Genomic DNA, 21,292 nt, shown 5'->3' on the forward strand with positions numbered 1-21,292 from the left:
ATATATGTTTGATAAAATCTTTACAGTGTATAAAAAACAGATACTGTACTGAAAATCGCCCTGAAGCAAAATATCAATAACTTATTTGATTTACCTGACTCATGATAGTTCAGAATTAATTGAAAATATTCCATATTATATAATGAGATTTTTTCATAATTCAAGAAGTGGCACAAAACTATTGTAAGCAGTAACCATAACAATTGCAGACAATTTGAGAGACAAAATGTAAATCAGGTTGTTTTTTTAGTTTAGTTTTTATTTTTATTTTTTATGAACAATTACAGTCGCTGTCAACACACTTGACTGTTTTTATCCCATTTTAAAACATACACTTAAATGGTTTCCCATGCCTACATAGGCAGATGGTACCTGTTGTACTTCAGGTAATTTAACATATATCTCTCCACAGGGTTTCTGTAATTGCACGCCTCAAATTTCATCTTCAGGGTTTCCTTTGGATCTTCAGATCGTTCTTCCTCCACTACCTGTTGAAAATATTTCTTTAATTGAAAAGGATCCTGGATCCTGGAAGCAAAGAAAATGATGCTTTACGTTATCACTCTGTCTCTGGCACTAACAGCAAAACTGAATAATGTGTACATGTGTGGCGTGTTAAAGTAAAGTCACTTCACAAGGAGTAGCATTCCACCAAGCGCTACACTGTAAAAAAATAAATGCTATTGTTTTTATGGTAAAAAAACTGGCAGCTGGGTTGCCAGTAATATACTGTATATAAACAGTATCATTGCCGTTTCTGAAGTATGCTCCTTGAAGTCCTATCAAGAACACCTTTCATCTATGCATTTACAACAGCAAGCACTACTTGGGTGCAGATGTCTCTGTTTTGTCCTGTGCTTTACACAGCGTTTCCTGATCCTTCTGTTTTGTGACTGCAGACATGCACGCATGGTCTGTTCTGAGAAAGGAAATGTCAGTTCAGTAAACAGACCCTACCTGCCTGGCTGCCATGATCCGGTGCACTTCATTTTTGAAATCAATAAAGTGATCATGATGTATGGCCAGGCGCCACGTTTTCTTGAAAGCTGAAAAAACAACAAGCCAGTTACCTCGTGGAACTCTCATTAGACAGTATATATATATATATATATATATATATATATATATATATATATATATATATATATATATATATATATATATATTTGCACCTGCCTGTGTTTTGTTTAATTTTATTTTGTCATTGTTTGTTCATAAAACAATCCTAGAACAGTGTGTGGTCAATCATTTATTGTAATGGCTGTTATTGATGTTCAGCCAGCTTCAGTAATTACATTTAAAGTGGCTTAATTGAGAGCTGTAGCAAGAGCCAGTGAAGAATCCATCTTTAATCAGAATTGAAAAGCCTGATGACCAGCTTCTCCACTGTCCACAGATTAGACCACTGCTTAAACATGTTTACACACTATAGCACATCTGTTTTGGGGTTATTAGGGCTTAAGCTTTTTATATACATATATAATAACAGGCTGTTAAAACCTGTACATATCCTAATAGAGCACTTCCCTCAGACAGTTTCAGTGAACAGAGATACGAAGGCCAGGGGTTCCAGTGCTCTGTTGCTCTGGTTTTCACAGTTAGCTCACAGGTATACAGTATATATTATACACACACACACACACACACACACACACACACACACACACACACACAATTACAAGTAGGTAATGTTACACGTTAGCAATATCAGCCTTAACCAAATATTGTGTCATCCAACACTGAGGGTGAACCATTATTAGGTAATGCCATACTGATTATATATGCGCCTTTTGTTTATCGTGTAGCACATTCTTGTAACGAGGGGTGATTATTCCCCACTATTTAAGGGTTATGAAAGGGTGAGTGTGTGTTTATACACACACACACAAGATCAATGTGTTCTTTTTTTTTCTTTTTTTTTCTTTCACGGGTGAAAAGGATAATATGCACACATATATGCACACACTTGTAATGTTCAGAAACATTATCAGTAAAATGAAATTCGTTCTAATACTGTTTAACTCACACATTGCTCTGATGCTGTTAGGCAGACAGTGTCGTCTAGCAACAAGGAACGTAAGAGAATTTACTGAAGAATCTACCTTGGAAGAAGTACATGTGCTCTGCTGGTTATAAAAGGAAAGCACTCCCTGGTCTTTCTGAGCATTGCAGAGCTATTTGGGGTATTTCAAAATAAATGGTTTCAATGCAACATAATTAAATTGGATAGGAGGGATGGGGACACAGTTACACAATTGTCTGTTTTTGTAAAATGCTGTTTGATTGTTTGGAAGTGGCTTGAAAGCAAGATCCCACCCTACTGCCTCCACCACCTAAATAGCAAGTAACTGCAGTTATCAAGCGGGCTGTGCTATCAGGGACCTGGCCTGCCATGAAAAATGATGAGTCACTGGCGGGCTGTGCTACCAGGGACCTGGCCTGCCATGAAAAATGATGAGTCACTGGCGGGCTGTGCTACCAGGGACCTGGCCTGCCATGAAAAATGATGAGTCACTGGCGGGCTGTGCTACCAGGGACCTGGCCTGCCATGAAAAATGATGAGTCACTGGCACTTGCCCCCTGCACCAAAGTTTTTCGACCTGAAGAAAAAAAAAGATAGGAGGACATTATTATATGTTGTTTATTTAATTACAAAACTTTAGTTATACAGGTTTTTTTTTTTTTTCTGAATAAGATATTATTCATTTTGAATACCAGAGTTTCTAAATTTTCAGGACCTGTGTGGTTTTGTACAGTGCATATAAGTAGCTTTTTCTTTGCAACATTCCAATTCAATACAAACAAAAATAAGAAATGTAGCAATGTCAGAATATCTGTTGTAGACACTATACTTAGTTTTAAAACCTTATCTATCAAACAAATCATTTTAATAGTGATGTCATTATCCAAATACTGAGAAAATAAGTGCTTGCATACATGCAGTTTTGAGTGATACAGTACACCCTTGCTATGATGCCGTTCATTATAACAAACCTGGTCCCTGCACCCCAAATAAAAAAAAAAAATTAATAATAATAATAATATAAACACACACTGTCAACATCCCGGTCTGTACGCACTGGATGCCACTTCTTTTTTCTTAAAAAAATCTGCCTCCGAAACAAAAATCATTTCATGTTGCAACAAAGCTCGAAACTATATAGATTGCTTGAAAAAGGCAGTAATGCAGGCATATCTCTGTCGTGAACATAGGTTGTCAAGCGTTGTGCTCTGCTGTACCCTGCTCTGCTCTGCTCTACCCTACCCTACCCTGCTCTGCCCTACCCTACCCTACCCTGCCCTGCTCTGCTCTGCTTCTTTCCCAGGGTTTGTCTCCCACTAGTGGAGAAACTGCTCCTTATATACATCTGTGGCTGGGCTTAATTGATCATTATTTAAACAATTAAGTCCCAGCCATAGTCTGCACCTGTATCTGGAAGGGATATTATTAATGCTATCCCTGCCAAACTGGAAGAACACCAATGCAACAATATAATGTATTACTCCCTTCCTGCTTTTGTATTACACAAACAGGCTTTACTTTTGTAATAATCAGTTTTATTACCCTCTTCTTTCTTGATGGGTACTGTTATATATTATCCAATAGCCCTATCCAAGAAACATCCAACAGGGAAAGGAACAAAAGATACTAAATTGCTAGCCCCAACATGTAAAAAAAACAGAGAAGATATTTATAATAAGTATGTGCTGATAAACATGGGCTAGGAGAAGAATGTAACAGAAGCAGAAATTTGTTGTATTAAATATTATTTTCGTAATTTCAGTAAAACATGTACAATGTTATTCACTGGGTATGACAATATACTGGCAGGTGCATGACAGAGTTGTGTTTCGGGGAGTGGCACATGTCTATCCCCGGAATTTTTTTTTGTGGGAATGACTAAAGCAAGCAAAACTGCCAAATTTTCCAAAATTAGAACTGTTCCAGCTTCTCTAAGTATTTTAGTGTTCAGTATTCATTAGCATTCTCTGGTAATCATGCTACTTCCCTGATAATTAAATAACCCCCTAATTAGTGCATTTAATAAGGTTAATCAAGACCCACCCATCATCTTTTTCCAAGGTAAGAATTAGTAAATTAATTCAATCATCCTTTTCATCAGCACACTACTCCCGCCCCCACACACAAACAAAATAAACCGAGACGCAGATATACAGATGAAAGATTTCATTTGAATTCATGAAGTAGCAATTATACAGTGGGAGTGATATGAATAATAAAGCATGTACAAATAATAACATCATACCCTCAGCATGAGGACAGTGTTCATGAAGCCAGATATAAGTTTCCTGACAGTCTTCATCATCAGAGTGAAGACGTTTGAGGATACTGCTTAGTCTACCTTTGATCTGGGCTGACCGACAGCTCTGTATCGGCGCTATGCTTTAGTGTGAGAGGTCCTGGGTTCGTGCCCACCCTCCATCTGTGTGTGGATTGCCTTGCCCTGTGTGATTCTCCTCCCTGCGGGAACCTATATTGCTACATTGGTGTCAGAAGTGGACGCAGGTATCCCGGCACGCACTCGTCAGACTGTAGCCTAGTGTGCAAGTCCGGGGCGCACTTGAGGCTGGCAGGGGAGAGTGTAGCATGCACTGGAGAAGGCAGCAGCAGGGCTGGTAGGCTACGTAATCACATACAGAGACATAAGCCCAGTATACGCTCCTTGCAAAGGAGCCGGCTCTTTTGTACAGCAGTATCAGTGCAAGAGGTCCCGGGTTTGCGCCTGCCCTCCGCTTGTGTGTGGATTGCCTCACCCTGTGTGATGCGCTTGCCTGCAGGAACCGAGATCCCTACAACAGTAAACTGCATGTGCAGACTTGAATCTGGAGGGGTGTGTTGGAAATGTACTGTATCAATCAATTAATCTTTATTTCATATTGGACCACCATCACAAAGCGCTTTTTATTTAGCACAGGCAAGTTTCAGATGTCACCGCCTGCTAACTAACTAGGACAGTTTCTGATAAAAGAGAACCATGTTTCACTCCTCTGCATTCCCTGCTGGTAAGGGCTGAATGATTAGAAGAAATAATTTTTTAATCAATGAACTGACAGTGAAATAATAGCAGATTACAACGACTTAACTGCTGTTTCCAGAGCATACAGCAATCAAGAAATCAATAACTGCTGACAAATAAATTCCTGCCTTTCACTCAATGGACAGGGCTGGAAAGTACAAAACAAGCTAATCCAATCTGGGTAGTTGCTCTAATTGTATTAACAAAAAGGATATGTTTTTCTGAATGACTTCACTGGTACAGTAAATAACAAAGCTGTCAAGATTATTGCATGATATAACAGAATAATGGAAGCATACTGTAGAAGCATACACTAATGCATTGCTGAAAACTATATTGTACAGAACTGAAGCAATCAGGCCAGTCTGCCAATGACTGGATTCTACTTTGTGGCACTGGAGTAGTTCTTGTAACTGCACTCTTTCGAATTGAACTTGTCATTATAGCAGTGGCAGCAGTAATGGTCTGTCAAGCTTTAGAATTCATTTTACCAAACTTAACCTGTTTATGAATTGCCAAAACAGACACCAGCATTTGAAAACTAGTAAACAGGTGACATATGATTTGTATACGACGCTACAGCAATTAAAAAGTACAATTAGTAGGACTTTCAAATTTCAACTGATGGTTCAGTGTAGCCAGAATCCGAATGAATGTTATAGTGCCCCCCCTTTATAATGCTGTCGTCAGTAGCCATAGTTAAGAGACCCTGCTATTTGTGTTCTGCCTTATAATGAGAATATTAGTGTTGGAGTAATGGAATTATGGGGCAAATGGGAGCCATGAGCGTACTGCCTTGTAACCTGTTCCACAGTATAAAGGGCCGCCTTATAAAGTGGTATGTAGGTGAACTAACATTGGCTTGACTTGAATGAATGTCTTTGTACCTTTGGGAGGAATGCACACTGTGTACAAAGTCCTTATCATTAAAGCAGTGGCTGCAGGGAGGGAACAAAGTGCTAGAGGTAATGTTTTTAACAACGGACTGCAGGGGTTAATTAGATATCTGGAAGCCAGTGGTGGTCCCCTGGTGCCTCAACCCTGCCATCATGCTGTGTGCTTTCACTGCAGATAGACAAACATCTAGCTGGTCATTTATTAGGGTCCTAAATAGTCTCTTCTTATTTTAAGGAAAAAGTGAAATATAGGAGGTGCCAATTTTTCTTCATTAAGATATTTGTAAATACCAACAAAAACACCCAAGCAGTATCTTTTAGAAGGTATATGCTGTGAACGTCTTTCTTTCTCTCTTCCTTTCTGTACCATAAATGAAATATTTTAATGAAGCAAACGTACCAAAAGCTGCTAGATCTGCAGTTAGTTAATACAAGTAATAATTTAATAATTAATAATTATTAATTTCTAATCATTTACCACCAGTGGTGAAATTTACCTTCAATTTACATGACTAGATAGGTTTGTAATGACTGAACAATTGTAACATCCATGTACAAACAGGCCCTATTCAATGGTTAAAGAAATGGCCTTGTAACCAGGGGTCCCCAGTTCAAATCCCAGCTCAGCCACTGACTCATTGTGTGACCCTGAGCAAGTCACTTAACCTCCTTGTGCTCCGTCTTTCAGGTGAGGTGTTGTTGTAAGTGGCTGTGCAGCTGATGCATAGTTAACACACCCTAGTCTCGTATCTTGTAAAGTGCTCTGTGATGGTGGTCCACTGTGAAAGGTGCTATATAAAGATTATTATTATTCATTGTGTTTAGTTACATGAAGGTTGATATTCGCCAGAATATTTTAATAAAGATGTGCTACCTTCTTGTTTTACATTTTTCAGTTGGGTATTGGACTGATGTGCTCAGATTAGCCCCTAAGGAACCTTCTCCACTGGTAGCACACTGTTGATTGCATTGCTGGGATGCAAAACAGTATTTCATAGCCTGAACTGCTTGGTTACTGCTTTCCAATACAAGTATCATCTTTGGAAATACATGTTAATTTAGCCCCTGTTCATCCCTTTTCAACATAGAATTACAATGGAAATGTATTGGCTTTTGTAAAAAGGCGCTCCGAATGTCTGCCAATGACATTCAGTTCAAGTGGTGCCCCTTTGGTTGTGTTTATTACAATCTCATTTGCATTGCAGAGAGATATTTATTCCATTTCATTATGTATTAACCAACACTAGAGGACAGAATATTTAAACAGAACAGCAATATTTCACAATTATTTTGATAAAAAGGCTTTGCATTTTTCTTTTGTGTTGTGATTTAATTTTCTTTTATCTAAACCAACCAAAATATGCCTGTATTTTACTGGTGTTTGCCTCTCTTGAGCTTTCCACTAATAAAAAAAGATTTGTAATTACTTTCTCCCTTAAATACCATCAATTTCTTTGTCTGTATCTAAAGCTGTAAACATGGAAAGCAGATGAGATGGAACTTGATTTCAGAAGCATAATATAAAATCTGTTCTAAATCAAGCAAAGTTCCATAGAACCTTAGCAGTTCTTCTCTCACAATAAACTTTACCATCAACAATTATAGCACCATGTTGAAATATTAGGGAACTGTTATGTTAACTTAAATGACCATTCAACATGAAAAGTATATTCGCTACTAGACTGTTTAATTTATCTTTAGCAAAGCTGATTTTCCTGCTAAGCATTAAAACAGTGTAGTAACTTATATTATATACAGTAATCTATGGTGTATCTGCCTGTCACATATCTGGTCTAACTGTTTATCTGCCATGATCAAGCTCTTCAGCAATGGTGGTTTATTATTGAGCAAAGAAGATTAGTTCAGAGATTGCAGATCCCACCAAAGTTTTTATACACTGTGTTGTATGTGCTCCGTGCGCAACCATTGCTGGTCGTGTCACATGAGCTGTTCAGTGTGTTGATATGTAAATAAATTCTGTTTGCCTGCGGGGGGTATCAACCTCAACCTCCATCTCCATCTCCATCTCCTGCCTGCCACTCAGCAGCGAATGCACTCACCCACGTGGCAGACAGCTATCCTCTCAAACATCAATACCCTGTATCTTTCTAAACAAGGGATTTAGGGGAGCTCCCTAATAAAAGCTGAATCTCAAAACAATGTGTGAATATAGTAATTGTTCCAGCTGTGTATAATGGTATTTAAAACAGGATTCATTTATCTGCTGTTTTCCATATCCATCCTTACTCTGGTCCCACCAGTCGAATGCATCACAGATTCCTGTATTGCTGTTAGGACAGCTTTGTGAACAAAATCTCTTGATCCCAGTCCACATTCCAGTGAACAACAGGCCACCACACAAAAGCACCTTCTCAATTGAGCAAAGTACTGGAAGCATAGATTAAACCCAGAGTAATGTTCCAAGCTACCCTTTTCTATCCAATAAAAAACAAGCTTACCTGGTAGACAGAAACTTCCCATTTTCAGAGTGCATGGATCCATGAGTTGAAATGAGAGTGATGTTATCATCTATTATCAAGTTCTATAGAAAGCAGTTATTGTTGCAAAGATGCATCATCTTTCTTACTTACAGAAGCAGACAAAAATATTAGCATCATACAGCCTATTATATCTGAATTTAAGAGAACAGATTAAGGACAAGCATTTAACCAGTTTTTAATAAAGCAAAATACACTATTTCTAGTCATTTAACAATGCACATTTCTATAGCACCTTTCATCACAAGGATCCCAAAGTGCTTCACACAATAAAAAAAAAGAAAAATTGAACCCCATTAAATGAAGTATAATACAAAATTTAACAAAACTGAAATTATAAGAGACCAAAAATGTGGTTTTAACTGTAAAATTAGAGAAAGCCTGTTTGTAAAAAGAGAACAATTAAAAGATATAATAAAAAATGATACAATTGGAGTTAAAAAAGGACACAAAGAAAATGCAGTTTTGATTGTAAAGTTAGAAAACTAAAGCCCCTTTCACACACAAATGGTGCTACTGAGCCGTCAAAAAACTCTTCATCATACCCATTCACACAGCACAAAACCGCGCAATCTACGCTGGTATGATACAATCATAACCCTATCATACAGCCAAAGAGATCATGCGAGTACAACTTTTAAGCCTGTCAGTCAACAGATCATTTTCACTGCAATGGCGATTTGCCCATAAATGACATCATCACTCACCATCCCTTCTATTTGTAAATTCACCTCCTCGTCAGGAGTAAAGTTAACAATTCCTTAAAACATTCCACATAATTACTACCTTGTTCTTGATCGGCCATTGTAGCTCTTATATTCTCAATGCAGGCTATTGTTCCATAAAAAATAAAGTTACCACATTTTAGGCCTGCTACTTAGTCACATATATGAAGGCCCAAAGGCGCCTTAAACCACAAATGTGAACAGGGTTGCAGACCTGAATATGCGGTGGGTATTGTGAACAGGGTTTAAGACATTAGAGTAATAGGCAGGAAGACTGGTTCAAGCTTTAGACTCTGTGACTCACCAAGTGTTTGTTTAACACCAATGCATGCCTACTGTGTGTCAGGGGTACCAGCTTAAAGCCAGGTTCACAGACTCTGTTTAGTACTAATCTTGGACTATCCAATGTTACTCTAGGTAAGGCAGTCCATAATTAGCATTAATCAGATCAGTGAAATTCATCTGAAGAAAATGTGCAACTCATTTCAATTAGTAAAAGCATCCAAACCAATCAAGTTGTTCACCAGTCACTGTATGTGTCACAAGCTTTCATTGAAAGAACAAACATCACAGTATAGAAAGGAACATAATTCAACTCCAAGCTCAGGTACATATTTCAATAAAAACTATGAACCTGTGCTTTAAGAAAAAAAACAAAAAAACATGAACGAAGTTTGCAATTTCAATCTCAAAATCTATCCTGTGTGAGTTTATAAAAATCTACATATAAATACAGCAAAATATTTAGATATATATTAAAGTATGGATTAGAGAAATTAAGCCCTCTGTGCAAATACATGTGACCCATCAACACTCCCCTTGGGATTACTGGTGCAAACTAGCCAGTGTTTAAATCAAATATACACTGCATTTAATGCTGTATATACAGTAATTGTTATACAGTGTGTTTGGTAAAGAGGTGTATGCCGAATATCACTAAATCTTATTAACAGAAAATCTATAACCCAAACACTTTTGGTAAAATGAAACTAACTACATTTAATCTGTCCAATTTTACACCGTCATTATTGACCTACTACAATTATCACTGTCATTACCACATGACAACAAGACAAATCCTGCAATTCGAGACATTTGCACCTTCTGATGTGAGAGAGACCCACAGCTGCAGTAGGGATTTGGGGTTGCTGTGGATACAAAGAAAAAAAGAAGAAGAGAGAGATAGTGAAGTTACAACAAGGGTTAGCGGTAGTAGAATATGCAGCAGTAAGAAAATGTACACAGACGCTTGCTGACCTATAAGCATAGAATATGACTGTCATTTTTAAAATAAAGGAAAGCATTGAATGTTCTAACATAACCTAAAACAAAAGCTATACATCTGTCCAGTATTTAATCATCTCAAATATGGCACCTGCTCTAGTAAAAAATATACAAAACACTAGACAATAATAATAATACAAAATGCATTGTTAATGTCTCATGAGTTCAGCCAATAAACAAGTATAAAGAGATATAAAAGAAGTCCCACTTCAGTACATGTTTAGGTTTGTGTTTCCAACTTGTTCTTTAAAATATCTGTAGCTAAACAAAATAATTCCATATTTAATGTATTTCCAATCCTATGTGCAGCAAAAATGTATTATCATTTGAAAACATGAAATCTGTTACTACATTAGGTTAAAAACAATCTGTTTACAAGTCTAATATTAAAGTATTGAAATACTTAAACCTTCAGTGTGTAAACCTTCCCTGCTGTGGACCTATCAATCTTCTGCCAGTTGGAGACTATATGGCAATTGGTAAATCACTAAAGCCTAACAACAACCCTCATTGTAATGTTGAACTTGACCCAATTATCAATTTATCCTTGTTATCAGTCAATAACAGTGCCCATTGTGACCATGACTTAACACAAGCTAGTGGCCAAGATCGTCAAGATTCATCACTGTCACAACCGTCTCCCTATTCATTTTTTTTTAAAAAAAGGTAAGGAAACAATTTGAGTGATGGGGACCCATTGACACTAAACACATGGTAAGCTGTAGTGCAGCCGTTTGGAGCTGACCTGATAACAGGGCTAACAGCTGGAGGAAGCCCATACAAACCAACACTGAAGGCAAAGACAGATCGCTCAAGACAACAACTAAACCATCCATTACACTTAGCTGTGCAATCAGTTAGCAGGCACTAACTATTTCATTAGTCAACTAATTAGTGACAGCAAAAACACAACGCTACTGATGATCCGTGACAAGTGTAAACAGCCAAAGCCTAATTAAACAACCAACAGCATGCTTGTGAATGTCAAACCAGGCAGCTGTGTAAGATGCTTGCCGATACTGTGTGCCAAGCACTACAAGTTATTAGTTAATCATTCAGCGGTTTCTTTTAAATTCTTGTCACACTTCTAATTAAGGCACACCTTTTATTGTAAAAGTAAAAAAAAAGCTTATTTTACTATTTTTATTGTTGGGGTTACAGTTTGTAGTGGATATTTACTTAATTTAGTTATCTAGGGAATTAATCACAACTACTAATTTTGTTTTAAGTGTATTCCGATTAGTGCCCTGAAATGGAAATAATCTCAGTAGGAATACACAATGGACTCTAGAGAGTAATATCCATTGAGTTCAGAGCCATCAATCCTGGTGAAAATGAAACATCAATACAATATTAAACTGGATTATTAATTAGTGCAGTGTGTGGTAAAAGATAAAATCAATCAATCAATCAATCAATCTTTATTTTATATAGCGCCTTCCATAGTGGACCACTGTCACAAAATGCTTTTTACAAGATGCAACAACACAAGAAAATCCATAATATTTTAAAAACAGAGAAATGCATAATACAGAAAAAAAGCATAATACATTAAATACAGAGAAAAGTGCATAATACATCATAGTAACAACACAGCACCTAATAGCAGATATCATGCTTAAAGAGTATGGAAAGCAAGACAGAACAGGTGGCTCCTGCGTTGGTTTAAAGCGAGCGACGGTGGGAGCTTCGTGCACCAAAGCTAGGAGAGAGTTCCAAAGAGTCAGAGCCATGAAACTGAACTAGCGTTTTACAAGTGTGGTGCACTTTTGCTTGGGGAGTCGGAGGTCCTCAGCTTGAAGGCAGGGACATAGCGGGTCAGCAGGTTGAGGAGGTACTCAGGACCTGTGTGATGAAGGGCATTGTAGGTGAGCAGGAGAGTTTTGAAAATAATTCTGAACTTTACAGATAACTTTTGAATTCAGAATATGCAACTTGGATTAATATACATTTCAACAAACATTATTTAGATAAGGAATCAAATGCTTAATCTATGTGCCAATTGAAGTAATATGAAAAGCAGAGTTTATATTTAACAGTTAGCTGACAAGGTTCCCAGTGATGCAGTCAGCAGGGTCCCATCTCATTAGTTAGTTGCAGCTGGGTGTGTTGTGGTGACGTCAGCAACGGGAAGTTCAAACAGGTCCGCAATCTTGCAAGCAGGAGCAGGACACTTTAGCCGATGCAGTCATTGGGAGATACAAGACCATGAGTACCCAATTCTGATGGATCTCAGAAGCTGCACTCAATTACTTGAGTGGAGAAACAGCAGTTTCTAGAACAAAGTACTTGTTCTTACTCACATTTCTTTTGGACAGGCAGAGCTCTAATGGTGTTGACCAGCAGAGAGGCAGTATTTTAAATAAGCAGACAGGCATGCTGCTTGGTAGATTGTATCAGATAGTTTCCATAGCAATGGGTACTTCACTCATGCTCTGAATGCCAAACATTCATCATAGAATGTTTGGCAGCGAGTATCTTTGATGAAGGCAGAGAACGTTCCTTTGAAGAAGTAGGATCGACCTGGGTGACAGAAGCAAATACACAATGCACGTACAAATGCCTCGGAAGAAGCTAAACAGAATCAATAGAAGTTTCCTTGCAGAAGTGAAACCTTCATGCGGGCATGGCTGTTTGTCAGCTTACAAACGGCCATCACGCATCTTGTCTTGCTCGACATGGGTCAAAGCGTGTTGACTCACAACCTGAGATAGGTTGCTGCGACCCAGGGCAACCCGGTTACAACCTGGGTAAGTGGTTATTGCGACCCGTGTAGCCAGAACCTGGCTAGGAGTGCCAGTGTGAAAGGGGCTTTAGTAATTCTTTCAAATGTCAGCACACAGAGGTAAATGTTATACAATACCATCATTTTTTAAATTCTTGATACTAATGTAATAACAATGTTTTATAACTCAATATCAGCCCATACTTGGCCACTGGTTTCAAAGTAAATTATGTGCATTGGAATTGCAGTAAAAATGTGGGCCTTTTCTGTTGGTGGCTTTTATTTTACAGGTATCCAGAAACTGTAAGTTTTGCTTGCTGAGTTTTAGCATACACACATTTTATAGCACCATATATTTAAATTGATACAGGTGACTTTTAGACAAAATTGAAAAGAGGCTATGACAAGAACAGGAGTTCATACCTTGAATATACTTTATACATGCTATAACGAACCTGGCTCCTAGGCCCTAAATATAAAAAACTAAAAACTATCATATAATGTCAACATCCCGTTCTGTATGCACGGGACACCACCTCAACAGTGAAGTCAACACACTGTCAACATCCAGGTCTGTACGCACGGGACACCACCTTCACACTGAACTCAACACACTGTCAACATCCCGGTCTGTACGCACGGGACACCACCTCCACAGTGAAGTCAACACACTGTCAACATCCCAGTCTGTACGCATGGGACACCACCTCCACACTGAACTCAACACACTGTCAACATCCCGGTCTGTACGCACGGGACACCACCTCCACAGTGAACTCAACACACTGTCAACATCCCGGTCTGTACGCACGGGACACCACCTCCACAGTGAAGTCAACACACTGTCAACATCCCGGTCTGTACGCACGGGACACCACCTCCACACTGAACTCAACACACTGTCAACATCCCGGTCTGTACGCACGGGACACCACCTCCACAGTGAACTCAACACACTGTCAACATCCCGGTCTGTACGCACGGGACACCACCTCCACAGTGAAGTCAACACACTGTCAACATCCCGGTCTGTACGCACGGGACACCACCTCAACAGTGAAGTCAACACACTGTCAACATCCCGGTCTGTACGCACGGGACACCACCTTCACACTGAACTCAACACACTGTCAACATCCCGGTCTGTACGCACGGGACACCACCTCAACAGTGAAGTCAACACACTGTCAACATCCCAGTCTGTACGCACGGGACACCACCTCCACAGTGAAGTCAACACACTGTCAACATCCCGATCTGTACACATGGGACACCACCTCTACAGTGAAGTCAACACACTGTCAACATCCCGGTCTGTACGCACGGGACACCACCTCCACAGTGAAGTCAACTCTTTTGTCTAAATAAAAAGCGCGCACTGTCTAACTATGCCTCTGAAATGAAAATCATTTCAAGTTGCAACAAAGCTGGAAACCATATTGATATTTTGAAAAAAGGATTAACGCAGGCATATCTCCTTCGTGAATATAGGTTGTCAAAAAGCCTCTGATTTTTGGCTTGTTCAGCAACCATGCAACAAAGCAAAATTGATTAAAGAAAAAAACAACAACAACAATAAAAATACTTGAGGATCTGATTAATTTTTCATGTCAAACTTTTCAAGAAGGGTTGATTTGGAATAAAAGCTCAGTTTGGGAGTCTTGCATGTTGGATTATGATTCGGTACTCTTTGAATGATTCATGTCAGACTGATTTTGAATAAAAGTTCAGCTTCAATTCGGGATTTTTGCTTTTTGTACTGCGTATTAATTTAACGAATTTGATAAAGCAAAGACAGAATACTGCATACACTATCTCATCTCATTAAATTACTCCAACAGTTTATCGTTCATTTTGATTGTCTTTTCGCTGTAACGAACCAGGTGTCATTGCATGTAACTAGAATATGCATGAATAAAATACAGAAACTAGTAATGTAAACCAAATGAGCGTTTAGTGGAGATATATGCAATACAATATATTATAAAGACAGAAGAATGTTTTAAAATGAGTTCATTTGACAGTGATGCTCCTAGCAAAATCTTGAAAAATAAATAAATAAATACTACAAAGCTACAAGATTATAAGACATTTTATGACGGGATTATGCTATTCAGCCCATCAGAGCTCACAATTTCCCTGTACACTAAGTCGTGTGTCTAGCAGCTAGAAATATCACAAGGCAATATCGCTAATTTATTCCACGCATTAATATTAAATAATGGCAGCTAAGTGTTGCTAGTTTTCTGGGATTTCAAATAAAAAATTCAATTCTATAAAATAATTACTTTAAAACTAAATAAACAAGCATGCTGTGTAATTTAAACTTGTCTTACATTTCAACAACGTAGTACCAACAGAAGTGTTTTTGTTTTTTTCGTAACAGCTTTTTTAAACCATTCACTGCCACAAGTAGTTCTTTTGAACCTTGACAAAGTCCATCGTAGTCTTTTGTTTCAGCGAGACAAAATATGTTTACTGGGTTTCACTAAGTAACTGCCTCAGGAGAACTAATTTTATAGAATCCTTCTGTTGTTCATACCAAGACATGAATCCTCACATCTGTAGCGCCTCCACAGGCTAGACTGATGCGTGTGTGTGTGTGTGTGTGTGTGTGTGTGTGTGTGTGTGTGTGTGCACCACGGGCATCAAGTGTACAATGGTAATAATATACTGTATGTCAGAGATAAAACACAAATGCCTGAGAGACTAATCAGCCTATGCAAAAAAAAAAGGTTGAAAATGCCTGACAGGCACATGTGATTTTTTCCTACAACAAACAGTCTACTATAGTACCTGACGATCAATGGTCAGTGAATTAAGAAAGAAATGACAGCTGATAAACCTAAATTTTTGAACAACAATTTCTAAAGTAACAATTAAGAGATTACTGCATTTGTGTTCCATAAAAGCTTATATTACCAGTGAAGGGTATGTTTATGAAAAACCAGTTAAAGTAAAATGAAATACTAGCTTTGCAAAAATTACCTTCGAAACATTCACAGTGGTAACAAAAAACCCGAAAAACCCACACAATTACTTTATTTTAAATAATTAATTAATGTTCTGCACCTTTAGGGTCACAAAACTGCATTTCACCAGGGAACAGTATAAGCCTTTGCCATATTATTATACCACTTCTTAAAGATATGATCTAGACTTTTAACTAGCAGAGTCAATATATACTAATATATTTGGAGACTGGTCATTTCATTAAATGCCTAATTTGGTTTTCTATTTGACTGGTTGAAGAATGGTTCAGGTTGTTTGCTGACGTTTGTAGAGCCTGGCTTATGCTATTCTAATAAAACCCTACAAGCATGGCAATGAACAGTGGCAGAATAATCCAAGGCTGAATTTGAATTGCTATAATATGGCTACAACATTTTCTCAACAAGAGTTTCAAAATAGAAATGGAACACGCAGTCTAAAAACATTTTTCATCCAACCTCTATGAACCTCATTAATGTAGTAGTTTATCTGAGAGCCACTGGGGCATATGTTTATAATTAACTGGATTTATTGAAAGGGGAAAGCACATGCCACATTTCTCAAACTAGAACCGAACAAATGAAAAGGTCCATTAAGCACTCTTAAGCCGTTTCATTTTGTATTAATAAAGTGGAATTGTATCCTTTAACAACAAGTGGTAGTTCCTGTGAACAAATACAAAGCCTCTCTGGGGCCAAATATGGCATAACCTTATTGAATGGCTTCTGAACAAGCAGCACAGATCTGTATGAGGGATGTGAGGCTGAAACAAGGTGACAGGGCAACAGATGGTTTTTATACGGGCTATCGGAAAAATCTAACACTATATTGCTGTGTTACTAAACCAAATACTACGACAGACAAATCAAAAGGGAACTGTTTTTTTTTTTTTTTTTTTTTTTTTTTTTTTTTTTAAAGTCTCATAATCTAAATATTAGGTCAATGTCAATGTCACTAACACATTATGGACCTCATTCAGTAAACGGCGGTAAATGACCAGAATTACTGCGTGGCAGGGGGAAGCCACACCGTTCTCAAAAAAGAACCAATGCTAGCTTCATTCACTAAGCTAATTACAGTGCCTGTAGAAAGTCTGCACACCCTTTCAAAATTTTCACATTTTGTTGCATTATAGCCTGGAATTAAAATGCATTAAAATAGTTTTTTTTTTCATTTATTTACACATCCTATCCCACAACTTCCAAGTGAAAAAAATATTCTAGAAATTTGTAGAAAATTAATTAAAAATAAAAACTGAAATAGCTTGGTTGGATAAGTGTCCAGCGCCCGTGTAAGAGCAATCCTAAATCAGGTGTAACCAATTGCCTTCAAAATCACACATCAAGTTAAGTGGCCTCCACATGTGTTAAATTGTAGTCATTCACTGATTTCAGGATAAATTCAGCAGTTCTTGTAGGTTCCCTTCCCTCGTCTGGGTAGTGAATTTCAAAGCAAAGACTCAACCATGAGCACCAAGGCTCTTTCAAAAGAACTCCGGGAGAAAGTTGTTAAAAGGCACAGATCTGGGGATGGGTATAAAAAAATTATCCCTTGGAGCATCGTCAAGACGATTATTAAGAAGTGGAAGGTGTATGGCACCATCAAGACCCTGCTTAGATCAGGCCACCCCTCCAAAAGGGATGACTGAGCAAGAAGGAGACTGATCAGAGAGGTTATCAAGAGGCCAATGGCAACGTTGCAAGAGCTACAGGCTTTTATGGCCAAGACTGGTCAAAGTGTGCCTGTGACAACAATATCCTAAGCACCACAAATCTGGCCTGTATGGTAGGGTGGCAAGAAGGAAGCCATTACTCAAGAAAGTCCACCTTGAATATAGTTTGAAACATGCAAAAAAACACTCAGGAGATTGTGTAGCCATGTGACGAAACAAAAATTGAACTTTTTGGCATCAATACAAAACATTATGTTTGGCGCAAACCCAACACAGCGCATCATCCAAAGAACAACATCCCTACTGTGAAGCATGGTGGTGGCAGCATCATGTTATGGAGATGTTTCTCATTGGCAAGGACTGGGGCACTTGTCAGGATAGAAGGGAAAATGAATGGAGCAAAGTACAGAGAAGTCCTTGAGGAATACCTGCTGCCCTCTGCAAGAAAGCTGAAACTGGGAATGAAGTTCACCTTTTAGCATGACAACGACCCAAAGTACACAGCCAAAGCTACACTGGAGTGGCTAAGGAACAAAAAGGTAAATGTCCTTGAGTGGCCGAGTCAGAGCCCTGACCTTAATCCAATCGAAAATTTGTGGCATGACTTTAAGATTGCTGTCTATCAACACTCCCCAAAGAACTTGACGGAGCTTGAACAGTTTTGTAATGAAGAATGGTCAAATATTGTCAAATCTAGGTGTGCAAAGTTGGTAGAGCCCTATCCCAACAGACTCACAGCTGTAATTGCTGCCAAAGATGCTTCCACCAAGTATTAACTTGGGGGTGGAGAATTATCCAATTGTGATCATTCAGTTTTGTATTTTTAATATATAATTTTTTTATATAGTGGAGTATGGTGTGTAGATAAGTGGAAAAAAATCTGACACAACTGACACAACAAAATGTGAAAAAAGTTCAAAGGGGTGTAGACTTTCTATAGGCACTGTGTGTGTACATATACAGTGGCTCTCAAAAGTATTCGTCCCCCTTGGACTTTTCCACATTTTATTGTATTACAACATGGAACCAAATTGGATTTAATTAGGAGTTTTTGCCACTGATCAACACATAAAAGTCCATAATGTCAAAGAGAAAAATAAAATCTACAAATTGTTCTAAATTACAAATATAAAACAGAAAATAATTGATTGCATAAGTATTCACCCCCTTTGCTATGACACACCTAAATAAGCTCTGGTGCAACCAATTGTCTTTAGAAGTCACATACTTAGTTGATTGGAGTCCACATGTGTGCAATTAAGGTGTTTCACATGATTTCAGGTTAAATACACCTGTCTCTGGGAGGTCCCACAGTTGGTTAGTACATTTCCTAACAAAAACTACATCATGAAAACGAAGGAACATTCAAAGCAAATCCGGAATAAGGTTCTTCAAAAGCACCAATCAGGGGTAGGATATAAGAACATTTCCATGGCATTGAATATCCCCCGGAGCACAGTAAAGTCCATTATTAAGAAATGGAGAGAATATGGCACAACTGTGAATCTGTCTAGAACAGGCCGTCCTCAAAAATGAGAATCTGGGAGAAAAAGCCACTAATCAGGGAAGCCACTAAGAGGCCTACTGCAGCTCCAAAGGAGTTACAGTCTTCCATGGCTGAGCTGGGAGACACTGTGCATACAGCAACAATAGCCCGGATGCTTCACAAAACTGGCCTTTATGGGAGCGTGGCAAAAAGAAGGCCATTGTTGAAAAAAAACTCACATCAAATCTCAGCTAGTTTGCCAGAAGGCATATGAGAGACTCTGAGACCAAGTGGAAGAAGATTCTATGGTCTGATGAGACCAAAATAGAGCTTTTTGGCCTCAACGCTAAGCGCTTTGTTTGGCGCAAGCCTAACACCGCACATCATCCTGAGAACACCATTCCTACCGTGAAGCATGGTGGTGGCAGCATCATGCTATGGGGATGCCTCTCTGCTTCAGGGCCTGGAAAGCTTGTGAAGATAGAGGGCAAAATGGATGCAGCAAAGTACAAAGAAATCCTGGAGGAAAACCTGCTGAAGTCTGCAAGAGACCTGGGACGGGAGAAGATTCATCTTCCAGCAGGACAATGACCCCCAACATACAGCCAAAGCCACACTGAAGTGGCTTAAAACAAAAAGGTCAATGTCCTGGAGGGGCCCAGTCAAAGCCCGGACCTCAACCAATTGAGAATATGTGGAAAGAGTTGACAATTGCTGTTCACCAAAGGTCCCATCCAACTTGACGGAGCTTGAGCAATTTTGCAAAGAAGAATGGGCAAAAATTGCATTGTCCAGATGTGCAAAACTGGTAGAGACGTATCCAAATAGACTCATGGCTGTAATTGTTGCCAAAGGTGCCTCTACCAAATGTTGACTCAAGGGGGTGAATACTTTGGAGAGCCACCTTATGTATATATATCACTTATGACACAATTGGTTACTGAAAGTCGCGTTGTAAGTCGAAGCACATTTTCCCATTAGAACAATGTTATAAATTGGGGTTACGTTCCTGACTCTTCGCCCAGCTAATATAGTTTTACAAAAATGACTCAGTATACTGTACTCAAGTAAATATTTATTTAACTCTTTACAATCAGCCTGGTGATTACCCGCATATTACACAGACACTTACCTGGCTTGTTTAAAAGTACAGACTCGGGGCTTTCCAATGACGTATTCAGTGTGTGTATCTGGCACTCCTAGCAGGAAATACGATCGCCTGAACTTAAGCCCCTCGTCATGTGACAGAGATCACAGCTTAGGTTTTGTTTTGAGTCCATTGCTCTTATCAGTCATTGATAAAGGCAAATAAATTCTAAAAAAAAACAAAAACAGTTACATGCATAAAAAACCATCTAGACTGAGTCAGGAAGACACGGCAGGTACTGCGGTCCGGACACCGAGCATGCGCACATGACCCATGGCTCAGGTCTCGCCGTGTCGTAAATGCCGTATCGATGTCGTATATACACACACACACACACACACACACATAATGCTCATCCATTACGATGTGCCTCGTTATAGTGCGAAATTGGTTATAACACAGTAGGGTTGTGACTCCCACTTGCGCCATAATTCCATTACAGTAGCCATACTCATTATAATGCGGAAAACAAATATCACGGTCTTCACGGTTTCTTTCACGGGTGAATATAAGTATATATATATATATATATATATATATATATATATATATATATATATATATATATATATATATATATATATATATATATATATATATATATATATACATATGGTTATACATCTCCTACATAAACACATTATTAATAACCAACATTATCACATGAGAAAAAGAAAACATCCTGACTCCAAACGCAATTACATGAACTACAGTACAGTACTGTATGAGGGTATCACCCGCAAACACTGCAATAAAGTTTAATTATCCTCCAACAGTTTGAGACGTTTTCCATCAGAGAATGCTTCGGCTTCCATGAAGTATGCAACTT

General features: G+C 38.5%; 1 long non-coding RNA gene across 2 annotated transcripts; it reads right to left on the reverse strand.

Moving 5' to 3' along the window:
• Positions 1-246: 246 nt before the first annotated feature.
• On the reverse strand, positions 247-20,715 carry LOC121315418. Of its 2 annotated transcripts, none has more exons than XR_005950263.1 (4): positions 20,449-20,715; positions 2,103-2,600; positions 958-1,046; positions 247-528 (listed from the first exon to the last, which is right to left on the reverse strand). It is a non-coding gene; the product is annotated as an uncharacterized LOC121315418 (long non-coding RNA). The 2 variants fall into 2 exon arrangements; XR_005950262.1 differs by having other exon boundaries at positions 2,027-2,600.
• Positions 20,716-21,292: the final 577 nt, after the last annotated feature.

Source organism: Polyodon spathula, chromosome 5 (assembly GCF_017654505.1).
Source record: "Polyodon spathula isolate WHYD16114869_AA chromosome 5, ASM1765450v1, whole genome shotgun sequence".
NCBI lineage: Eukaryota > Metazoa > Chordata > Actinopteri > Acipenseriformes > Polyodontidae > Polyodon > Polyodon spathula.